The sequence below is a fragment of the Mandrillus leucophaeus genome, unplaced genomic scaffold (assembly GCF_000951045.1).
Source record: "Mandrillus leucophaeus isolate KB7577 unplaced genomic scaffold, Mleu.le_1.0 Scaffold57, whole genome shotgun sequence".
In the NCBI taxonomy this organism is placed as follows: domain Eukaryota; kingdom Metazoa; phylum Chordata; class Mammalia; order Primates; family Cercopithecidae; genus Mandrillus; species Mandrillus leucophaeus.
The window spans coordinates 6,490,157-6,513,823 of NW_012106141.1; the positions used below are offsets into that span (position 1 = coordinate 6,490,157).

General features: G+C 44.9%; 1 protein-coding gene and 1 pseudogene across 1 annotated transcript in view; one reads left to right on the forward strand and one right to left on the reverse strand.

Annotated features, from left to right (window-relative positions):
- The window catches only part of LOC105552697, a 9,878-nt pseudogene extending 5,885 nt beyond the window's left edge, over window positions 1-3,993 (reverse strand).
- The window catches only part of IL17RD (interleukin 17 receptor D), a 78,875-nt gene that overhangs the window by 33,106 nt on the left and 22,102 nt on the right, over window positions 1-23,667 (forward strand). The window contains exons 3-4 of the mRNA XM_011998428.1: window positions 18,223-18,280; window positions 23,390-23,515. The gene's annotated coding sequence lies outside the window, so the exon portion shown is untranslated. The remainder of the gene's footprint in view (window positions 1-18,222; window positions 18,281-23,389; window positions 23,516-23,667) is intronic.

Here is a 23,667-nt window from a genome sequence, read left to right on the forward strand (position 1 = left end):
TTATGTGTATATATAATATTCACATTCAAATTCACATTCAGTTCAAAATTACACAAAAATTCAAAATAAAAAATTTAAACAAAGGAAAAAGTTTAAAAAGCATTTAAAAAGATGGCTTTCATGTTGAAAACATCCATCTTGACATTCTTGTAGCCTGTTGAATATTCTTTATTTTAAGTATATATCATTTTCCTACCTTGCCAACCTCACTTTTTCAATCTTCTTTTTCCTCCATATGTGCCCTAACTATGAGTAGTCTCACAAAGCCTAATTCCTGGCTTTTTGTTATTTTTTACACTTTCTGTTAATTTTGTGTACCTCTTATGAATTAGCCTATCTGTCCTTAAGGTTCTGTGGCATACCTTCATACATGACTCCCTGCTTTTTAATCCTGGATTTCTCCCCTCCCCCCAAAATATATGATATTGTAAAAAGATAGTAGGCACCTCATTTTCACTGTTTTTCTGCAGCCTACTTTTTTTAAAAAAGACCCTCTTTCCCCAGAGGGAAAAAAAGTTCTCTTTTTTTTTTTGAGATGGAGTTTTGCTCCTATTGCCCAGGCTGTAGTGCAATGGCGCGATCTTGGCTTACTGCAACCTCTGCTTCCCGGGTTCAAGTTATTCTCCTGCCTCAGCCTCCTGAGTAGCTGCGATTACAGGCATGCGCCACCATGCCCAGCTAATTTTTTGTATTTTTTTAGTAGAGATGGGGTTTCTTCATGTTGTTCAGGCTGGTCTCAAACTCCCAACCTCAGGTGGTCCGCCTGCCTCGGCCTCCCGAAGTGCTGGGATTACAGGTGTGAGCCACCACGCCTGGCCCCCAGTGTTCTCGTTATTGCCTTAAAATCACTATCTTCCGACTTCCCCAAATAACAATTGCCTTAAAATCACTATCTTCCGACTTCCCCAAATAACAGCCTGAAAGTCATTTTTGAATATTTCATCATCACCTGTGTATTGCATTTGTCACCAAGTCCTGCTATTTTTTCCTTAAAAATGCCTCTCAGACCTGTCCTTTGATCCTCATCAGTACATTGCCGTCCCTGTCATGTTACATATGGACTGCTGCAGTTGCTGACTATCTGGTCTGCCTCACTCCAGTCTTCCACCCTCTAGTCTCTAGTTCTTCCTGCACATGTGGCCCTAACACTGTTTTGTTGTTATCGTTCCTTTCCTGGTTCAGTTTCCTTTAATGTTTTTGTTTGTTGTTTGTGTTGTTTTTGCTTTTTTCTTTATTGTGTTGAAATATACATAACATAAAATTTACCATTTTAACCATTTTAAGTGTACAGTTCGAAGATTTTTAAGTAAATTCACAATGTTTTGCAACCATCCCCACCATCCACCCGTAGAACTTTTTCACCTTCCTAAATGGAAATTCCATACCCATTAAACAATAACTCCCCATTTTCCTCTCCCCACAGCCCCTGGCTATCTCTATTCATGTCTCTATGAATTTGACTGCTCTAAATACCTCATATAAATGTAGTCATACAGTATTGTCCTTTTTGTCCTTTTGTGCCAATGTCACATTTTTAAAGATTGTTTTTAGTGGTCTTGATCTGTAGGGAAGTTGATGAAGATTTGGTAAAAGCTAACAAAGGGCCTTTGTTCTTATCTCTTCTTACCTCTTTAGTATTTAGTGAGTTCTGTCTGGAAGCATGACACTGGTTTATTCTGAGTACAGACAGGAAAGTTAAGGTGTGTAAGAGCAACCGGGGAAGGTTAGAGACTCCCAACTTAGGCCTCTGTGGCACTAACCTAACACCAAAAGTTTTTTGTGTCGTGGAGGGAAGAGAAGTGAAAACTGGAAGTGGCTGGTGACCAGGACTCCCCTTCCTCCTTCTTAAATACCTTCCATCTGTATTAGGGGCAGGGAATCAATTTCCATCTTGAAATGGATATGTGTTTTGAGACCCCAGCTCCAGTCTTCTGTTTTGTGTCACTTCTGCTCTCCAGGCCCTGGGGTTTGACTCATCCCATCTGTTCAATTCTTGGGTCCTTTGGATTCATCCTTTGAAGTTGCTGTTTCATTGCCTCTTTCTTCTTCCTTCCTCATCTCTCCACCTACCCCATTGCCACCTTGGCCTGTATCAGAGACCTTTTCCCTGTGCTTCTGTCTGCCAAATCTAGGCTTGTGCTCACATCTCTAAGGACCACTGTATTTGGATCTTGCCGGTCTCCAAGATGTACCACATGCAAAGCTGAACCCACTTGGCCATTTCAGTCCTATGGTGTCCATCTTTTCAGCCCATTTGGGGGTGTCTAACACAGAAGCAATGAGGGCATGTTGGTCACTTCCAGGGATGTGGGAAGTGTTTATTCTGATGACCAGAAAGGCTCTGTGTCATCCCTGAGAAACAGCAACCATTTCTAGAATGCTTACCATGTGTTGGGCACTGGGTTGTACAGTTGGTAGCACAAGCTTCTGGGTCTGCGTTTGCTTGAAATAATCTTCCTTCCCCTCCCCAACCCCAAAGCTTGACATGCCTCCTCTGAAGATGCTTCTCTGGCTAGCCTTCCTCTGTTCAACTACCCCTTCTCTGAAATCTTATTACACGTAGAGCTCAGTGGCATAACTTAGCCCATTCATTCTAGGCAGTGTAACCTTATCTGCTGTAGTTTTGTGTCTTTTAGCTTTGTTTTCCAAAACTAACTGTAAACACCTAGAGGCAGGGGTCTGGTTTAGCCTTATTCTCACTCAAAATGGCTTTCCTAAGTGCAAAAGCGTATTTCGAGCTCTTGAGACATCTGGTTGATAAATCCTGGGGCATTTGCAGAGGTTTTTCATGAATAAATAAGGAGGAGAGAATGTCAGGGTATAGTTAAATATTGCTTTTAGATCAGCTAAGTTTTTTTTTTTGACGGGGGGCGGGGTGGGGGTGGGGGAGGGGTAGACAGAGCTTTGCTCTGTTGCCCAGGCTGGAGTGCAGTGGTGCAGTCACTGCATCCTCAACCTCCTGGGCTCAAGAGATCCTCCTCAGTAGCTGGGACTACAGGCATGTGCCACCACACCCAGCTAATTGTTTGTATTTTTCATAGAGACGGGGTCTATGAGATGGAGTCCAGGCTGGTCTTGAGTTCCTGGTTTCAAGCATTCCTCCTGCCATGGCCTCCCAAAATGCTGGGATTACAGGTGGAAGCCACCGTGCCTGGCCAGGCTGTTTTTGAGGCAGAGCTCATTCTTTCTTCTTCAACACCTGGGCTACATATGTGTTGTGATTCTAATCACAAAATGGAATTTACCGTTTTTTACCAGCAAGTGGTTTTTATCTCCTTAGCTTGGTCTGTAAAATCAAGCCGCCCTGACTCTCTGGAAAGAGTTGGAGGTCTTAGGTTTCCACATGGCTGTAATGTGATTATTTTGCTGGAGAGAGGAAGACACTGTCATCTGCTTTCTGGATTTGCCAGTTTCCCTTTTAATTTTACACAGTTCTGTTATTCACTGGAGAGCAGTCATCTAATCATAAAATCCCCTGCATTTATGTAATTTTAAAGAAACATACAGGATAAATTATAGTAATATAGGAGCTTCTTGTGGGCCTTGTCTGCCTTCAGCTGTGGATGTGTTCCCTGAGAATCCACTTGTATTTGAACATATTCCCCTTCACCTTCAGGTACAGTCTGTGATATGTGTGGTAATCAATCTTTAGATTCACGGTATCTTCTCAGCAACCGGTGCAGAATCCGCATTCTCCTCATCCAAGTTACCTTCCCTGGCATTTGGGCATTGGCTGTACCCTTTTGCTTACTATGCCCACGTGCATGCCCTTCCAACGGGCCAAGGTGTTTTCCCGGCATCAAGCCTGGGAATGGACAGTCACAGGTTTGCAGATGATCAACCCATCTTTGATCAGCTTCTGGATCTGCTGATGGGAGTTGGCATTGCGATTTCATTGGTCTTACTGGGGTCCAACCAGACCTCCTTCTTGCCACAGCAGAGGACACTAGAGGCGAGCCTCTTCTGAAACCTGAGCATACTCATGGCTGTGGCCGCAGCAGCAAAAGCAACGAACTCCCTGATTCTTAAAGTCAGTTTAGACAGAACCTTTGGACCTTCCTTTAAAAAAAAAAAAAAAATCACTGCTTTTAATCTATTCTGGTTAGCTTCTGTTTCATGCTAACTTCATGACAAAATATTACAGGTTTCTAATTTAATTCACCATATTACTTTGATTTTGTAAACATTTCTCCATGGGAAGCCTTAATGAAGGGGCAAGACACATTGATTTCTTCCTGTTGACAGGTGAAGGGACAAGGTTGTGTGTGCCATTTGCTTGCCTCAGCCCTATAGGAGAGGAATGGGAACTCACCACCAGGCCCACTTCATCGGGGTGGAAATATGCTCCTACCTGCTGTTCCATTTGCTGTGTCTGCCTCACAATGGATTTGCTTTCTAATTGACCTCTCTATCCCACTCCTTGCCAGAAATCCTGGGAGAGGGAGTGCAGGGAGACCTTAATTCCTGGGAACACCCCACTGCCTTCTTCACCCACAAGAAAACATTTATCAAAATCTAAAATTGACCAAGATATCAATACTTCATTTTTACATCATTCTTTGCCTTCTCAGAATGACATTTTAGCGGTTCAAGGAAATTAAAACAAAGCTGAATACTCCTTGGCAAACATAATTATTTCCTGGCCTAAATGTCACACAGTGATTTAATTGGTATGTCATTGTGTGCATGTGTGTTTGCATGTGTGTGTGTGTGTGTGTGTGTGTGCTTTAATGGAAATTCCATGTGGTGTCTTTGGGAAATTAGGAAAGAGAGTCTTCTAGATTTATTGCTTATAGTTTAAGAACAGACTGCTGGCTCCCATCCAAATAGTAGGGAGATGTAAAGTTATAGGGATCATTAGTGTTTGAATATATCCTTCCGATTGCCTGCTATTTTAAAATTAGTTTGGCAAAAGGTAAAAGTCAGAACTGACAGTGAAATTTTTTACCCTTTGAAACTTGTAACATTCATCAAAATAAACTTGTGGGGGACTTGGCATCATGTAAGTGATGGTGTCCTTTGCTTTATACCAATATCTTAATTTTGAAGCTGAACGAGTTTTGTTGTGGCTGAAGTAGGAGTCAGAGACATAGATTATTCATTTTGGAAAGCTGGAATTTTGAATTATCCTTCATAGTGGCTCATGCGCAGATATTGTAAAATATATCCAAAACCTAACTCAGTTTTTTGTGTTGACCACAAATACCATACTCTGCCAAGGCAGTTGAGCAGGAGTGGGAAAATCAGCTGTTTTCTTCATCCAGTGGGTATTATGAGTATTTTCCTCCACACTCAGTGATGGGAAAAAAAAAAAAAAAAAAAGGAATAAGAATTAGCCACATCCTAGTTCACTTTTTATCTTGATTCAGTGCAACTGACTTGGCTGCACACATGACTGTTGTCACCTGTGATCTGAAAAGTGATAGATACCGCTCTCTGGATGGGTTTATGTGCTCAACAGCGTAAGTGGTTGCCTTTCATGTTTCTACTTTGTAAAGTTCATGAGTCCCAACATCTTGGACAAAGTGTTCAGTTACTGAGTTGTAACAAATACTGCCTATAAAGGATTACAGTTGGATGGCATTAATCCAAGACTTCTATTTTAAATGGAGATTTTACATCAACCGCTTCCCTCCCCCATTAGAACTTTTTGTTTGTTTGTTTTTGTTTTTGTTGTTTTTGAGATGGAGTCTTACTCTGTCACCCAGGCTGGAGTGCAGTGGCACGATCTCGGCTCACTGCAACCTCCGCCTCCTGGGTTCCAACAGTTCTCCTGCCTCAGTCTCCCGAATAGCTGGGATTACAGGCAGGTGCCACCATGCCTGGCTAAATTATTTTTTGTATTTTTAGCCATGTTGGCCAGGCTGGTCTTGAACTCCTCACCTTGTGATCCCCAGCTTCGGCCTCCCAAAGTGCTGAGATTACAAATGTGAGCCACTGCGCTCAGCCCTCGTTTTGTTTTTGAGACAGTGTCTTGCTCTGTCACCCAGTCTGGAGTATGGTGGTGTGATTTCGACTCACAACAGTCTCAACCTCCTTGGCTCAAGCGATCCCCCTGCCTCAGCCTCCCGAGTAGCTGGGACTACAGGTGTGTGGGACTACAGGTGTGTACCACCATGCCTGGCTAATATTTTTGTACTTTTTGTAGAAATGGGTTTCACCATTTTGCCCAGGCTGGTCTTAAACTCCTGGGCTCGAGCAATCCACTGGCCTCCACCTCCCAAAATGCTGGGATTACAGGTGTGAGCCACTGTGGCTGCCCTGAATTTTGTTCTTAATCACCAAAGTAAAACCACTCTCTATTATTCAACAGACGTGGCTTTAAGCTATCAAGCTATTGAGTGGAGCTGGACTGTAAGGCAGGTGAGAGGTCTGGGGGCCTCAGGGGTCCAGAAGCCTCCCGAAAATACGGTGTGCCAATGTGTGTGCACACATGCACCACAGTTCTCCCCCAGATAAGAAGCTGTGACTCTTGGTAATGAGGGGTAAATGAGAGCAAAGTGATTTTGGCCTTGGTGGTGATAGTATTGCCAAGAGAGGGATGATGGTAGGATTGCAGCTATATAGCAACTCACACTCATCCCGTTTTCAGATCTCACCAGTATTTTTCTGAAGGCCTCAGGATACCACTCAAACCTTCAAAGTCCTTGCATCTTGAGGCCAACTTTGCACTTCAGTCCATGAACACAGGAACAGAGTGCGCCTATGGTTGATGGGCACTGGGCTGGGTGTGGCACAGCCTGGGACTTTCACCTTTCTTTGTTTCACCCTACTTAAGGCAGGACGGTGGTTACACAGCCATTGTAACCAGTGGGCACTCAGCGAGTGTGAGTTGCATGCTTATACTGAAAGGTTCTAGGAAATCAGGTTTGGAGGCTCTTTCTGCAGAAAGGCAGTGCTGCTTGCCCAGCATTGAGACTTGATATTTCTCCCAAGTAACTCGGATTCCCACAGCTTGGGGAGAACCAAGCCAGTTGAGAGTGGTGGGCTGGAGGAGCAGCTGAGGTGGGAGGGGGTGGGGGAGGAGAAGCTTGTTCACATGCTTGTTAACATTTGAGGGTCTTTGACAAAGGAAGTCTAATGCCTTGCCCCGGTCAGCCGGCGATTGCCCCCCGGGAGGCCCCGTTGTGCACAGGAAGTCAGACACTAATGATGTTAGCAAGGGGACAAAGGCGCCTGGCCCGGGAAGGGTCTAATTGCTGTGTCCGGCTCCCAGGCGGCCGGCCTCAAGCTGGAGGGGGCTGGGCAGGATGCGCTAAGTGTTAACACCTGGAGCCGGCACTGCTGACTTCCTGGTGCTTTTTTGTTGTTGTTGTTGGCTGTGTGGCTGGGCACACATACTGACAACACACACACTTAAAGGCACTCAGAAACCTTGGCTGCATCTCAGCGGGATGTTTCAGGACCTGCTGTCTAAGAGACTAGATGGAAATGGTTTGATCAGGAGGACACACCGTGAGTGTCACCCCTGGGCCGGGCAGGGCCGTGAAACAGGAGGCCTTACCCTCTCCTCCCATCTGCCTGTCAAAGCTTGGTGACTGTGGCTTCACCTCTGGGCTGATTTCTTCCCTCTCTCCTGGAAAGCTTCTGGGAAAGGCCAGACCTTGCAGAGAGAGGCAGATACTCATTAGAAGAGTCATTCTGGCTTTAGCTTGGAATATTCTAGTCAGAATGAATGGGAGAATATTCACTCCTGGGGGACAGAACCAGCTGGGGTCACCCAAGGGTGGTTATGGTATATGTGTGGATATTTCATATGTTGCTATCTGAATCCACACCTGGAGAGGTAAGTTGGAGGGTCTGCATCCCAGGGAACTGGCAAAGCCAAGATGCACTCTCTGATTTCTAAGTGGGGTCTCGGGATTTTTTGCATCTAAATGTGGCTTTGGACCTGGGGGCTTGTGAACCCCTCAGAGGCCCTTGGGTGGCCTTCCTGAGCTCTGGGAGCCTCCCAAAATTGTGTATGAAAAGTCTCTGGGGGAAATTGGGGAAGGATTATTTTTCACAGGATTCTCCAAAGGTTCTAGTAACCTTTTCCTCTTAACAAAAACAGGGTCATCAGTAATTAAAAGCAAATACATGCTGCATTGGCCAGTAGCCCTGCAGGGTGGCATGAGAGGTTCAGTTCAGCAAGCGCAAGGCTACTTGGAGCCTGAGGTGGGCTACCAATGGCTGGCAGTTTTGAGCATAGGTTGACTCACTTGGATTTTTGCAGCTAGAGAACAGGAGAGTTTAAAAGGATGCTTGAAGCCTGTCTCCTTCCTAGAGAAAGTCGGGGAAAGCCACAAATTTTGAAAAAGGGCCTAATGCTGACTTACTGCTTCCCACTGTTATTTTAAGGAGGTTTTTCTGTCTGAGACCACCATGTGGACAGACTTAATCGGCTGACAGAAGGGGTTGCCTTGCTTTCTAGCATGTCCTGTAATGTTTCCATTAACACTGAAACCTAAAAGGACGGCCTTCCATAATTTCCAAATACGCGAAATCCACCTTGAAGGAAGCATGTGTGTGGGGCTTGCCGGGGACCTGTTGGGGTGGAGGAGGCTGGGTCCCCATGGCAACGTCACAATCCCCCATTTCTACAGGCATTTGTGCTGTAAAAGCAGAATTCCAGATGTGACATAGTATTTGGAGACTCAGTCCCCGGGCCTCGGAAACAGTGGTATTTGAAGTCGGCACAATTCGGTGCACCTCTCTGTGTGGTCCTAAGGCTTTTCATTAGTAGTTGTGTTTTGATCTGAACATTTCCTCTCAGCTTAGGCATAACAATCATGTTTATAGCTTTAAGTTTTCCTCTATTGTCTAATCACTATTTTGCCCTCATAGGAAGAGACTTTTTGGGCTTCTGGAGTGAAGCCTTTGTAACTGTTCTTTCACAGCTAAGTGAGAGTGAGTCAGTAGCCGATTTGCTGGGTGGGTATTTGGGTGGTTGGTTGTTTGCTTCTTCTTTGTACCCAGTATTTATGGAAAAAGCATACACAGACACAGTTAATCTGAGTCTGTGTATGCTTTTTAAACTACAGATGGGTTGACTGTTACCTTAAAGATGCCAGTTCTCTAACATGCGGTTCTCATTTGAGTGGATGGGAGTGGTGCACGAAGCAGAGGGAAAGGTCTGGCTCTCCGTCCAGAGGCATGTTTTATAGCTTGTCTCTAACGTTTTCGGAATTGGAAAAATGGAACAATCCTGTCTATTTGTGAGTATCAGCCATGGGAGAACACACGGCCCAGATCCTTAACAGACTAATTGGAAAAAGTACTTGAGTTTTTGCTTTGTGAAAACTAAGGAGACTGCACAACTTTGTTTTGCCTTGTTTTTAAACCCAGGGAGAAAGTTTGCTTGTGTGCGTTGCGTGTGTATGCGTCTGTGTTGCTATCTCTGGGCTTTAGCTGCATGGCTGGTTCCAGTGGCAAAGCAATAAGAAAATCATAGTCAGGCATGGGGAAGGACATTTAAAAATATATGCAGTTCCAGGCCGGGCGCGGTGGCTCAAGCCTCTAATCCCAGCACTTTGGGAGGCCGAGACAGGTGGATCACGAGGTCAGGAGATCGAGGCCATCCTGGCTAACACGGTGAAACCCCGTCTCTACTAAAAAATACAAAAAACTAGCCGGGCGTGGTGGCAGGCGCCTGTAGTCCCAGCTACTCAGGAGGCTGAGGCAGGAGAATGGCGTGAACCCGGGAGGCGGAGCTTGCAGTGAGCTGAGAGCGCGCCACTGCGCTCTAGCCTGGGCGACAGAACGAGACTCCGTCTCAAAAAAAAAAAAAAAAAAATGCAGTTCCATTCGGGCCACCGTCATTTAGAGAAGTTGCTGTCAGAGAAACAACTCACGCCACTGTCCTAACAAATCTTCATCTTTAGTGAATGGATTTCGGGGGGCAGAGTGAGTGGAGGGGTGGGACAGTGAAAAGAAATTCGGATGAAAACTAGAGCTCTCAGTTTGATAAGCAGGACACATGGTCACTTGGCATGGGTCGGCTTCATGTTAAAGCTCAGAAACAATTGTCCCTTCAGCTTTCCTTTGGAGAGCGTGAAATTAGGAACATGTGTGTGCTGATTAGCAACATGTCAGAGATGAATCATGATTACGGCTTTGGTCTGGTGCACAGGCCATGCTCTGGAGTAGTGATTTCCTACTCCCCCAAGCAAATCTCTTTAATTAGCTTAAGATCTCCGGGTCTTTTTGGGCCAATGTGGTAATTGCTGGTGGGAACCCAGCAGCACTCCCCCAGAGCTTGTGTGTTCCTTGCTATGCATCCAAGACCTCACCTCCAAATCAGACTGCTGGCATCCTTCATTTCTGAAGTTGGTTACATCTCAATTTGAGAGAGAGAGAGAGAACAGCTCCTGGGAATGTGGAGGGAATATCTTGAATAGATCCAGGCCGGCTTTTGATTTATTTTCCCTGTGTTTAGGGTTCACCAGCATTCTCTTCAGTTTACATCACCTGGGGCTTCTCTGCCTTTGCCGACTTTTTGTTGTTGTTGTTGTTAAAGGTTTGAACTGAAGTAAGTGGGGTCTGTCTTTGTTTATGAAACCATCTGAACTGGCATGGAGTCAAATGGCCCCATATTCTGCTTCGTCTCACCCTTCTCATATCCATTGGTCAGAGACAAAGATGTTAGTCCCGTTGTACATTTTAAGCCTCACAGCACTGTCTGCTATGTTACACACTGGAAGCCCAAGATAGAGAATATGTTATAGAAAAACAGAAAGTATGGCCGGGCCTGGTGGCTCACGCCTGTAATCCCAGCACTTTGGGAGGTCAAGGTGGGCGGATCTCTTGAGATCAGGAGTTCGAGACCAGGCTGACCAACATGGGGAAACACCCCTCTCTACTAAAAATACAAAAATTAGCCAGACATGGTGGTGGGCACCTGTAATTCCAGCTACTCGGGAAGCTGAGGCAAAAGAATTTCTTGAACCCAGGAGGTGGAGACTGCAGTGAGCCAAGATCACACTATTGCATTCCAGCCTGGGCGACAAAGCAAGACTATCTCAAAAAACAACAACAACAACAACAACAACAACAACAAAATATATATATATATATGAGTTGGCCTTAGTTTTAAGTAGTTACTAGGTGTACCTTTAAAAAACCATCTTCTGGCCGGGCACAGTGAGTGGCTCATGCCTGTAATATCAGCACTTTGGGAGGCCAAGGCAAGTGGATCACCTTAGGTCAGGAGTTTGAGACCAGCCTGGCCAACATGGCAAAACCCATCTCTACTACAGATACAAAAATTACCCGGGCATGGTGGTGGGCACCCGTAATCCCAGCTACTCGGGAGGCTGAGGAGATGGGATCACTTGAACCTGGGAGGCGGAGGTTGCAGTGAGCCGAGATCGCACCACTGCACTCCAGCCTAGGCAACAAAGCAAGACTCTGTCTCAAAAAAAAAAAAAAGTCTCAGTTCTTTGTGCGAATGCTCTTATTTAAATTTTTACTCTGACTCTGTTCACTAAAACATTACTGGCTTTCTGAACGTTCCTTACTTGATTCGAAAGTTTGGCCTGCCTTCCACTGGAAGAGGGGTGCTATATTTAGCACAGTTCTTCTTGAAATGCATTTTTCCAAAATGGCAGTTAAGCTGTGCTGGAGGTGAATTGGAAATGTTGCTCTGGGAAGTTAGTGTCTTCAAATGGCTTAGAATGCCCGAAGGCCCGTCAGGAAGTTGGCTGTCTGATCACCTTCATGGCTGCCCCTGGCTGCTGCCTGTGGATCCTGCTCCGCTGCTGGCCTCTCTGTATCCAGGCCTTTGCTTCTTTGCCATATGGCTGGAGCGTGGTGTGGGATTTTAGCTTTTGAATTTTATTCTTTTGGAGCCCTTAAGGGTTATCCTCCCCTCCCTTCCTGAGTTAAAGATGTTTTCTCCATTATGTGATTTGCTGCTTCCGTCCCTACTGACCATAGAGCACCAACCAAAGGAATTTCTTTCTTTCTTTTTTTTTTTTTTGAGACAGATTCTCCCTCTGTCGCCCAGGCTGGAATGCAATGGCGTGATCTCGGCTCACTGCCACCTCCGCCTCCCAGGTTCAAGTGATTCTCCTGTCTCAGCCTCATGAGTAGCTGGGATTACAGGCATGTGTCACCACACCCGGCTAATTTTTTGTATTTTTAGTAGAGACGGGGTTTCTCCATGTTGGTCAGGCTGGTCTCGAACTCCCAACCTTAGGTGATTCTCCTGCCTCGGCCTCCCAAAGTGCTGGGATTGCAGGCGTGAGCCACTGCGCCTGGCCTAACCAAAGGAATTTCATAGCAGCGCTCCAGGCAGCCAGGGCTTGCTGCTTAGCTCCCTTTGGAACAAATTAAAAGCTACCCGTTAGTGCAGCAAATGGGGGTGCTTATTAACTAAGAATGTGGCACCCCGAGGCCACTGCATTGGCATTTATAGTTTTTAAGTAACAGGCAACAGACAAGTATTTTTAATCATCAGCTCATTAAATATCAAAAACGGTATAGTAGCTATAAGCTTGGAATTGTTTCCTGAAGAACAGTTTGCAAAGCTGGTCAGCAGCCTTGTAAGTTGCCTTATCTGTTTTCTCTTAGTGTGGGCCCTCATTCTAAGCCCATAAATCAGTGTAACACCAAGCTAGGTTCTTAGGATATATTACTTGGCTTAATAATGCATTCATTTATTCAGGCAGAAAACTTATACTTATCAAGGACTATGTGTCAGGTCCAGGACTATAGGCAGGGGTTTTGAGGGCTGTCCTCCTGGGCTCTGTCTTCAGCCTCTCCTCTTCCAATCCAACCTATGCCCTTAATAGAACTGGACTTACTGGGCCTCCATGACCATCTGTTGAATGCATTTTAGTCTGGTGATCAGTGCCTACCAGTACCTTGCCCTGACCTGTCTGTCTTATCTTCCACAATCCTCCAAGGTTCTGGATGCAGAAGGCAGTTCATACCTAGGAAATACACCACCTGTGACCTTTCTCCAGTCTTCCTCATGTATCTCTTTGTAACTTGTCCTGCAGTACAACTCTCACCTGCTTATTAAGGCAGTGACCTTCTTGGGAAGGATAATGTAAAACATTTCTGAGTTTATTGTGTGTCAGATGCTATGCTGAGCACTTGATATATGTCATGTCACACAGTACTTTCCACAAAGTTTTATTCAAACACTTTTTTTTTTTTCTGAGATGGAGCCTCACTCTTTTTGCCCAGGCTGGAGTGAAATGGTGCGTGCGATCTTGGCTCACTGCAACCTCCACCTCCCAGATTCAAGCAATTCTCCTGCCTCAGCCTCCCAAGTAGCTGGAATTACAGACACCCACCACCACGCCTGGCTAATCTTTGTATTTTTAGTAGAGACGGGGTTTTATCCTGTTGGCCAGGCTAGTCTGGAACTCCTGACCTAAGGTGATGCGCCCGCCTTGGCCTCCCAAAGTGCTGAGATTACAAGTGTAAGCCACTGCACCCAGCATATTCAAACACTTTATAGCTCAGGGAGGTTCAGAAATTTACCCAGAGTAACACAGCTGGAAATGTGGTGGTTTAAACACACATCTGCGTAACTCCAAAGCCCATTGTCTTAACCACTTCTCTGCTTCTGGGGTCAGCCCCAGGTCAGCCCACAGAAGCCCGCATCTAGGACAGCAGAATCTCAAGCAGCAGCTCTGATGGGTCCATGTTGTATGCCTGCCTGAAGCTTGGGTTGGGGAGAACACAAGGACAGGGATCAGCTCCAGGTGCTGGGGGGCAGGGTGGAGGAATGACAGCACGTGCCATGTGTGTGTGACATAGAGATCTATTTTATCGATATTGCAGCTGAAATTATATGAGTGTATATTAGCTTTCAGTTGCTGCTATAATAAATAACCAAAACCTTAGTGGCTTAAAATGACCTACCTTATTGTCTTATAGTTCTGGAGGTCAGAATTCTAAAATGGATCTTAATGTGGCCAAAATCAAAGTGTTGGCTGCGCTGGCTCCTTCTGGAGGCTATAGGGGAGGATCCATTCCTTGCCTTTTTCAGTCTCCAGAGGTGGCCTGCATTCTGTGGCTCCTTAGCTCCTCCTTCCTCTGACCTCAGAACCAGTACTTCAAATTGATCTCTCTTTCTCTCTCTCCTCATTCCATTGTCACATGTCTTTCTCTGATTCTGAGCCTTCTGTCTCCCTCTTATAAAGACCCTGTGGTTATTGGGCCCACTTGGAGAACCCGGAATACTCTTCCCATCTCAGGATACTTGAACTTTACATCTCCATAGTCTCTTTTGCTCTGTAAAATAGCATAGTCACAGGTTCTGGGGACTAGAATATGGACATGTTTAAGGGGCTATCATTCTATCTATCATGAGGTGTAAAGAAAATAGAAGTGCACCATGGGCTAGCCTGGGATACCATTGCTAAGGTGGTTTCTGAGGGCTCTAGAGCAGCTGAAGCATTATTTGGGTGTTGAGCTAAGGACAGCCTGATAGAGCATCTGTGATGCATGTGCTGAGAAGCTGTGCACTTGAGGAATTCCAGGAGTGAAAGGTTTTTTGTTGTTGTTGTTTTGTGTGCTTTTTTGAGATGGAGTTTTGTTCTTGTCATCCAGGATGGAGTGCAATGGCGCGATCTTGGCTCGCTGCAACCTCTGCCTCCCAGGTTCAAAAGATTCTCCTGCCTCAGCCTCTCAAGTAGCTGGGATTACAGGCACCTGCCACCACACCTAGTTAATTTTTTGTATTTTTAGTAGAGACGGGGTTTCACTATGTTGGCCAGGCTGGTCTCGGACTCCTGACTTCAGGTGATCCACCTGTCTCGGCCTCCCAAAGTGCTGGGATTACAGGTGTGAGCCACTGCGCCCTGCCAAAAGGTCTTTAAAATGCATGTAAGAACTGATACCTGGGATGTTTTCTCCTGCTTCTGAGCTCCATGACCAGGCTTAGATGGCCACGGAGTCTTATGATCTCTGATTTTCTGTGGAATTGGAACTACCATTTTGCATCTACATCCCTAAAAGTGCCATGCTACTCCAATTGTGGGAATGAATTACCATGTTCCCCTCAAGTGATGTGTCAGGAACACAGTGTGATGTGGCAAGCAGCTGACCTGGGTGATAGGAAGAGAAGAGGAGGGGATTCTGAGAATGCAGGCATGCCTGAGGACATTTTCCAAGCAGAACTGTAGTGTCCAAAGGGTTTATAAGGTGTAAGAGGGAGTGACTGGGAAGGTAGGCAGGTGTCACGTCAGGAATGATCTGGAGGGGCAGGGAGCCAGTGAAGGGCTCAAAGCAGGGGAGCGAGGGCAGTTATGCACGTGGCCAGAGCCCCTTGAGGTCAAGACCTGGGTCTGGTTCATAGCTGAGTGCCCAGCCTTGTGAGTCTTAGGCCAAGGTGGAATGCTCAGCAGAGAGTGAATGGATGCCACAGGTAAGCTTCACCTTCCTTCCAGGCCAGCCTCACTGGGCCCCCCTCTGAACAGCTCCACACACATCACAGAGACTTTATTTGGAGGGATTTAGGTTCTTGAATGCATGGCATAGCACACCTCACTGTCTTGGGCTCCTTTCCACAATGCATTGGCCATTGCCCAGTAAATACCTGTGAATAGTGTGTTGCAATAGGAATATAGAGGAAACAAACAAAAGACATATAAGGAAACTGGAACAACAAAAAAAGCTACGTCTGACAAGTAAGGTGATTGGTCGCTAGGATCCCTATGCACCAGGAAGCATGGTGTTAGATGGAATGTGTTTCCTTTTAGAAGTCCCTCCTGTACCTGGCTTCATTTGATCTTCCTCAAAACCACCTCCTAGAGGAAAGCCATGTAAATTCTTAAAAAAAAAAAAAAAAAAAGACAGTTGAGGAGACCCAGACCCAGTGGTGTAGAGCAGCGGTCCCCACCTTTTTTTTAGCACCAGGGACTAGTTTTGTGGAAGACAATTTTTCCATGCACTGGGGGGTCAGTAGGGAATGGTTTTGGGATCAAACTGTTCCACCTCAGACCATCAGGCATTAGATTCTCATAAGGAGCCTAGATCCCTCGCATGCACAATTCACAGTAGGGTTTGTGCTCCTATGAGAATCCAATGCCACTGCTGATGTGACAGGAGTCAGAGCTCAGGTGGTAATGCTCGCCCGCTGACTGCCTCCTGCTGTGTGGCCTGGTTCCTAACAGGCCATGGACCAGGACCAGTCCAGGGCCCGGGGGTTGGGAAGCCCTAGAGTAGAGTGGTTTGCCATCGGGCATCCAGTGGAGGATGGGAGGATTGAGGTACTAATCTTGGCTTCTAGATTACAGTTTTCTTTTCCTCCCATGATGCTACTCTGCTTTCCTCTTCATTCTAGCCCAGTTATCCTTCCCCCGGTTAAGCTTCTGGAACCTGTTGTCTTACCCGTCCTTCATTCATCCTTACTCAAGGGCTGTCTTGTGGTATTTCATACACTGTACTTCCCTAACACCAGGCTCTTTCACCCTTGCTATATATACCTTGTTTTGCCATCTAAACGGCATTCTTGGAGGGCCACGGTGTGATGTGAAATTTATCTGCATGCCTAGGATATAATCTACCTACCCAGTTACTCTTCTTTGAAATAATGAACCCCATGTTAATTCATTTCACGAGGTGGGGGACAGTGGCTGTTTTGTTTGCCAGCGTAGCTGGCATAACGTCTGGCTCCTAATAGATGGGGATTGAGTTTATGTCTTGGGGGCTTATAAGAGCACAGAAGAGTGTGATTTGGGGATCTTGGGCTTTGGTCTTGGGGGATTGGATTGTCTCGTTCCTGGTCTCCTACCTGGTTGTGTTACTCTGGAGTCTGCCATCTGCAGGTTGAGCAGCCTTTAGTTGTACAAACTGTGGTCTTGTCCCTAAGCAGTTATAGACACTCTTAGGATTTTAATAAGTTCACAACACTTTCCAAAGTGTTTTAGTTCAGGTGAGGAATTCTGGAATCTTGTATATGTGGGGAGAGAGGCAGAAGGAGGAAAGCTGGAGAAGGAAGGTGAGCTATGAAGAAGGGGAGCTTCAGTAGATTGTGAGCTGGTGTGCCATGTGGATTTAGGTTTTCTGTTACTTATTCCTCACCTTAGAGTAGGGGTTGGGTGGGTGTGTCCATGTGCCCCTCTCTGCCCAGTTGTGCTTTCCTAAGGCCCATGTATATCTGAATTCAGGGATACACTTTCAGTGGGTGTGCCTGGCTTCAGGATAAGCAACATGAACATGCCTGTGGCATATGGATGTCATGTGGTTGTGGCCAGAAACCCTGGGCTCCATCAGAAGTGTTCTCCACATTTTGTTTTGGTGTAACAATTGCCCATTAAATGCCAGGCTGCCAGCATATGGTTCCCTCCAACATCCTTCTTGTTCAGTGGAAACTTTAGCTGTGTGGCTGGAATATTTTCCCATCATTTAGCATTTCAGAATTAACATATTTTGGAGAATTCTGTGATTAATGCTGAATGGCACATTTGCAGAGTATTACAGAAACAGGTAAATTGGAGTTGGTAGATCTGTAGCTGCTCTTTCTCATGATGGGTAAGTGGTGGAAAAGGTGGGGTCAACAGGAGGATTCCGGGGCTCACTCTGTGGATGCTATAATTAAAGTGGGAAGTCTGGCACAGTTGTTAGCCCTGGTATTAAGAGTGCAGATGGCTAATGACCACATCACCAAGAATAAGAGTTAGGCCTTTTAAAGTCTTTTTTTCTTTTCTTTTCTTTTTTTTTTTATGACCCACACTATGTATTCCAAGCATAGGTATGGATGCAGTGAAGAATTTTCTCATTAAAAGTAACAACTTATTCCCACACTCATTCCCAGTCTTGAAATGAGAAACCAGTTTCCTTAGACTTGAGGAATTGCCTATCTGTTGTGGCTTAATAGAGCTTGCGGATGAGGGCGTCTGGAGTAGGCGAATTTTATGACCAATCAGTGCTCAAAGTGGATCTAACTGGAAGGGCTCCAGCTGGCAGCTCTTGGTCTCTCTCCCAATTTTACTGTTAATGAATTATTATTTAACCCCTAAACGTAGAACAGCTTGCCCCTATTGTTTTACAGAAGTGAGTGCTCATGATCCCTATGGCCTGGCAGTTAGGAATCTCCTGGGCTGGCCGGAGTTTGACAGCTGTGGGGGGCCATGAAGTGGGCAGAAAGAGTGGTGGACGATGTCCGGGGACTGGCATGACCCTGGGTCTCAGCAGTGCTGCCTGCATTTGGACTCCATGGGGATTTGTGTTGGAAGAGCAAATTGGCTTCACTCTGCATCGTGTTCTCTTGTTTTCCCACAGGGAGTGGGGCCGGCCAGCAGAAACAGTGGGCTGTACAACATCACCTTCAAATATGACAGTAAGTAACTGCCTTTATTGCCAAAGAATAGAGCCCTTTGAGTCATCTAAAGATTACATAGCCATGCTTAATCAAGGACGCTGCAGTCTTGGGGTTGAGGAATTTTCTGAACCTGTTCAGGTTTGTCAACAGCTAAAGCAGCTCAGTCTCAATTAAGCCACTCAGGTATTTGGGAGCTTGACCAGGTCAAGTGTCTTCCATAGTGTTCAGAAAAGTTGTGTAAGGAGACTTTCCCTGTGTTCCTTGGGGTTTATCTGTATGTGTTGTTAAGGACATAACTGCCAGTATGGCCCAGCAAGGAACACATAAACAAAGTTGCCCCAGTGCAGGGTGCTAGGGAATGGTGGAGAGTATGGCAAACTGAATAGCTCATGTCTAGTCTGAGGGGAGTCTTGACTCCTTAATTCCAAATATTGTGGCCATGAGGAATTCCCACTGAATGTAGCAAATTGATTTCTAAGAATAGTGGGAAATTCGTGCTTTTTGTATAAACATTTTTTAATAATGGCAGTTATTTTTAAAATTTCACACAGAATGAATCTGTGTGAAATTCACACAAGGTGAATCTGTGTGAATCTGGGTCCCAGATTGGCCAGAGGTCTACAGTCTGCAGTTGGTTGGCCATCGCTGACCAGGCCTGGGCTCCAACCCCAGTTCCCCATCTATCAGTTCTTTTATCTTTTCTTTTCTTCTTCTTTTTCTTTTTTTTTGTGATAGAGTCTCACTCTGTCACCTAGGCTGGAGTGTAGTGGCGTGATCTCTGCTCACTGCAACCTCCACCTCCCAGGTTCAAGCGATTCTCATGCCTCAGCCTCCTGAGCAGCTGGGATTACAAGTGCCTGCCACCACACCCAGTTAATTTTTTTTTTTTTTTTTTTTGAGACAGAGTCTCGCTCTGTTACCCAGGCTGGAGTGCAGTGGCATGATCTCCGCTCACTGCAAGCTCCGCCTCCCAGGTTCACGCCATTCTCCTGCCTCAGCCTCCCAAATAGCTGGGACTACAGGTGCCCGCTACCACGTCCAGCTAATTTTTTGTATTTTTAGTAGAGATGGGGTTTCACCATGTTAGCCAGGATGGTCTCGATCTCCTGACCTTGTGATCTGCCCGCCTCGGCCTCCCAAAGTGCTGGGATTACAGGCGTGAGCCACCGCGCCCAGCCACACACCCAGCTAATTTTTGTATTTTCAGTAGAGACAAGGTTTCACCATGTTGGCCAGGATGGTCTTGATCTCTTGACCTCGTGATCTGCCCGCCTCAGCCTCCCAAAGTGCTGGAATTACAGGGGTAAGCCACTGTGCCTGGCCTCTGGCTGAATTGTTTTCTGAGGGCATGGGGGGTGCTTTTTCTAAGCAGCTCCTTTCATTCATAAGAAGATAGTTGTATAGAATTGTGATCCTTTTAGCTTTATGAGCCATAATTTAAGTAAAAATGACAAGAAGGAACTTGACTCATATTTAGTAACTTCTGGCATCTGATTCATCTCTTGGACAGGGTTATGAATCAATGTAAGTAAAGGGCTTAGGTTGCATTGAGGCCTCTAGAATAATCACTGCTAAAGCAGGATTGTAAAAGTTGTGGTTACAATCTAACAATTTTAAGATACAAATATGTGTGTCAGATTCACACCCACAGTTGCTGGAATGGCCATTTTAGGCTAACCAGTGAGGACTTACATGTGCAACTCAGGCAGCTCACATTGGTGGTGTATATATGTTCTGGGTAAATGTTGGGTAGATGCTAATGAAAGATTTGCACATCCATGATACTTGATTCAGCTAAGTAAAGAAGTGTAAGGGATCTTTCTTTGAGTTACAAAGTGAATTTCTAATATGTGCTCTTGGTCCTAGCAGATCTTGTATTACATTCAAGCGTTCAGAATTTTCCTGTCAGCTGCAAACAAGCATTTGTATCTCTAATTTAATATGGCATTTGTGAAGGAGGATCTCTTCGTGTAAAACTTTAAAGTATCTTGCTGTTTTCTTCATAATACCAAATATTTGGCCCACATACCTATGCCTGTCTCTTAGTCATTACTTTCTTTTTAATTCTTCAACATTTAATTAAAATTTAATTCACAGCTTGTATTGACTCCTGAGACATATGAAGCTCAGTTGCATTTTGGGAAAATGTCATTTGAGCATGAAGTTTTTGTAATCAGAATCCAAAATTTTGGACTTGCTAATAATTGGATCCAGGCTGTGTAGAAAAACCTATTCCATATTTTCCATTGAAAAACATATTTCTGTCTTCCACAAGGAAGTTCCTGTTACTGCTCAGTTGACTGGTTACTAGTCAACTGAAATAACTTGTTTGAAATAACTAAGAACCAATTACTGGGTTTTCAACAAAACTACTAAAAACCATATTTTTCTATTCCTTTGTCATTTAATGTTATACAGGAAGAAAATGTCTTGCCATTAAGTCAAAATTAAATTTTACAAGTCTCTCTGCCTCTTTTGGCCTTGAATTCCATGTTTTTTCCTTTACATTCTTGGTATGCCCAAGTAGGTTATATTAAAATTTCTTATTCTTAGACTTTATATTGGCTGGGCGCAGTGGCTCATGCCTGTAATCCCAGCACTTTGGGAGGCCAAAGCGGGTGGATCACCTGAGGTCAGGAGTTCGAAACCAACCTAACCAATAAGGTGAAACTCTGTCTCTACTAAAAATACAAAAATTAGCTGGGCATGGTGGCATGTACTTGTAGTCCCAGCTACTTAGGAGGCTGAGACAGGAGAATTGCTCAAACCCAGGAGGCGGAGGTTGCAGTGAGCTGAGATTGTGCCACTGTACTCCCGCCTGGGTGACAGAGTGAGACCGTGTCTCAAAAAAAAAAAAAAAAAATTCTTAGACTTCATATTGCATAACTACATTTACAGAAACCCAAACAGTATTAATTTTGGCATTAGGAATGAACAAAGAAAACAATGACAACTACTATTATTTGCTCTTGTTCATGCATCTTTTCAGAGCCATTTGATTCTCTTTCATTATGGACCACAATAAATCAAAATATTTGAACTTTACAAGCATGACAGGAACTTGCCTTTTTTTTTTTTTTTTTTAATATTTTGGGAACCTGGTCTCAGCCAGGGTTTTTGCAGGCTGAACACCTCTGATTCAGAACTCATATTGGTGGCAATAAGCTGTGTGCTGTGATAGAAGTGGTAAGAGCTGATCTTTCATAGCTCCTCATTTGTATAGTGAGGGTGTTAAACCAGATGTTATAAATTTTTTCCTATTCTAAAATCTCTTGTTTACCCAGAGAACATAGGTTGATTGCTTTGAGAGTGAATTTTCACTAGAAGTAGAATTTGGCATTATTAACATCCTTTGAAAGAAGTAATACTGAAATGTAAATATAGGCCAGGCATGGTGGCTCACGCCTGTAATCTCAGCACTTTGGGAGGCAGAGGTGGGCGGATCACCTGAGGTCGGCAGTTCGAGACCAACCTGACCAACATGGAGAAACCCCGTCTCTACTATAAAATACAAAAATTAACCGGGTGTAGTGGCGCATACCTGTAATCCCAGCTACTCTGGAGGCTGAGGCAGGAGAATCGCTTGAACCCAGGAGGCAGAGGTTGCCATGAGCCGAGATTGCGCCATTGCACTCTAGCTTGGGCAACAAGAGTGAAACTCCATCTCAAAAAAGAAAAAAGGAAATATAAATATGACTGTTTTTGAAGCTGATGGAGTTGAGTGGAGGAAGGGAGTGTGTCTAATGTAGTCAGGCAATAACACAGAATACAGGCAGCATGAAGGATGGAGTTTTACAAGTGTGGGGGTGCGTTTTTGTGTATGTATGCTGTGCTTTAATACATTTAAAAGGAGGAATATTATGTGCATGTTAAAACAAGGCTTGGAAGGGTATTCATTAGAATGTTCATTCCACCTCTGTGGTAAGAGGTTATGAATGCCTTTTATATTTTTCTTACAGTCTTTTGTGGTTTGAAAATGTCTGCAATGAACATTTTTAGTCATAAAAATGAGAAATGTGCAGTAACATCTACAGGGAGAAAAAGGGAGACTCACAGAGCTTCTTACAAAGTCCCCTGGAATGCTTTACCCCAAAGAGAAACACCCTGGCTTCAGGGGGGTAATGGACAGGTTTGGATGTTTGATGGAACTGATGATCTTTTGCAGGAAATATGAGAGAGGGTGTTCAAGTTTGATCATTGAGAAAGAAATGGGGATGAAGCAGCATAAGAATTATGAGTGGTGTCTGCTGGGGATGGTGAATGGTTCTCCCTGCAAGAGTGGTCAGAACAGCTCATGGCCATTCTCTGAAGTTACAGCCTGATTCTGGCCGGAAGCTTTTGGCAGCTTTTTAGGAAACTTGCAGATTTTGAAGGTGTATTTAGCAAGACCAGGTGGTACAGCTGCTATGGCTACGTTGACAGGTGGCAGTGAGTAAACTCCTCAGGCAAAATCAAAGATGGGTGTGGTTTCTGTTTTTTGAGCAATGTGAGACTCCTTGGATTTTCTGGGGGTTGCTGGTGTCTTTGATGACACATGGTGTCTAAGAACAAAAATTTTACCTTTGACCAATGCTGGTTAACATCCTTATCACTTCATCACTGAGTTAGTACCCTGTGCTAACTGAGTTAACAGTCTTGTTGAGAATCACTCCCATATGAATTCACATCTGAGTGTTAGTTCCTTTCCCCCAATCATCTGGCCCTCCAGGTTTTTTCTAAAAACAAACAATGCCCAAGTTATTTAGTGATTGTTTTGTTTCATATCACTCCTTAATGCTGAAAATTGGTTGAATTGATGTAAATAATTACTGATTTAGGTTTTAAAAAAGTTAATGCCAGATACACACACAGACTCCATACTGTATAAGATCCTCCCAACACCGCCCTGGAATTTAACATGGCATGAGTGGGTGGTGGTGGTGGTGCTACAAATCATCCCTCTGTAGCATCTTACAGTTCTCCAAGCAGTAGTCAACCTCTGATGTCTTATTTGGGCTTTTGAGGCACACGTCTTTAACAGAATGGATTTGGCCACCTTCAGACATGCCCTGTTTATTTTAATAAGATGAACCGGAAAATAAAAATGAAATTTTAAATGTAACTGTTCTCATTCTCCCCACTCTCTAGATTGTACCACCTACTTGAATCCAGTGGGGAAGCATGTGATTGCTGACGCCCAGAATATCACCATCAGCCAGTATGCTTGCCATGACCAAGTGGCAGTCACCATTCTTTGGTCCCCAGGGGCCCTTGGTGAGTGGTTAAAAATCGAGTGTATGGTGGTAACCTGGGTGCATAGGGCCCAGTGCAAAGGTCCCACGTGATGGTCTCCAGGAACCAGGCAGGTCTGGATGTGAGTGAGGCTTACGTTGGATTGGGCACAGATACACTTTGTACTTTGTTGC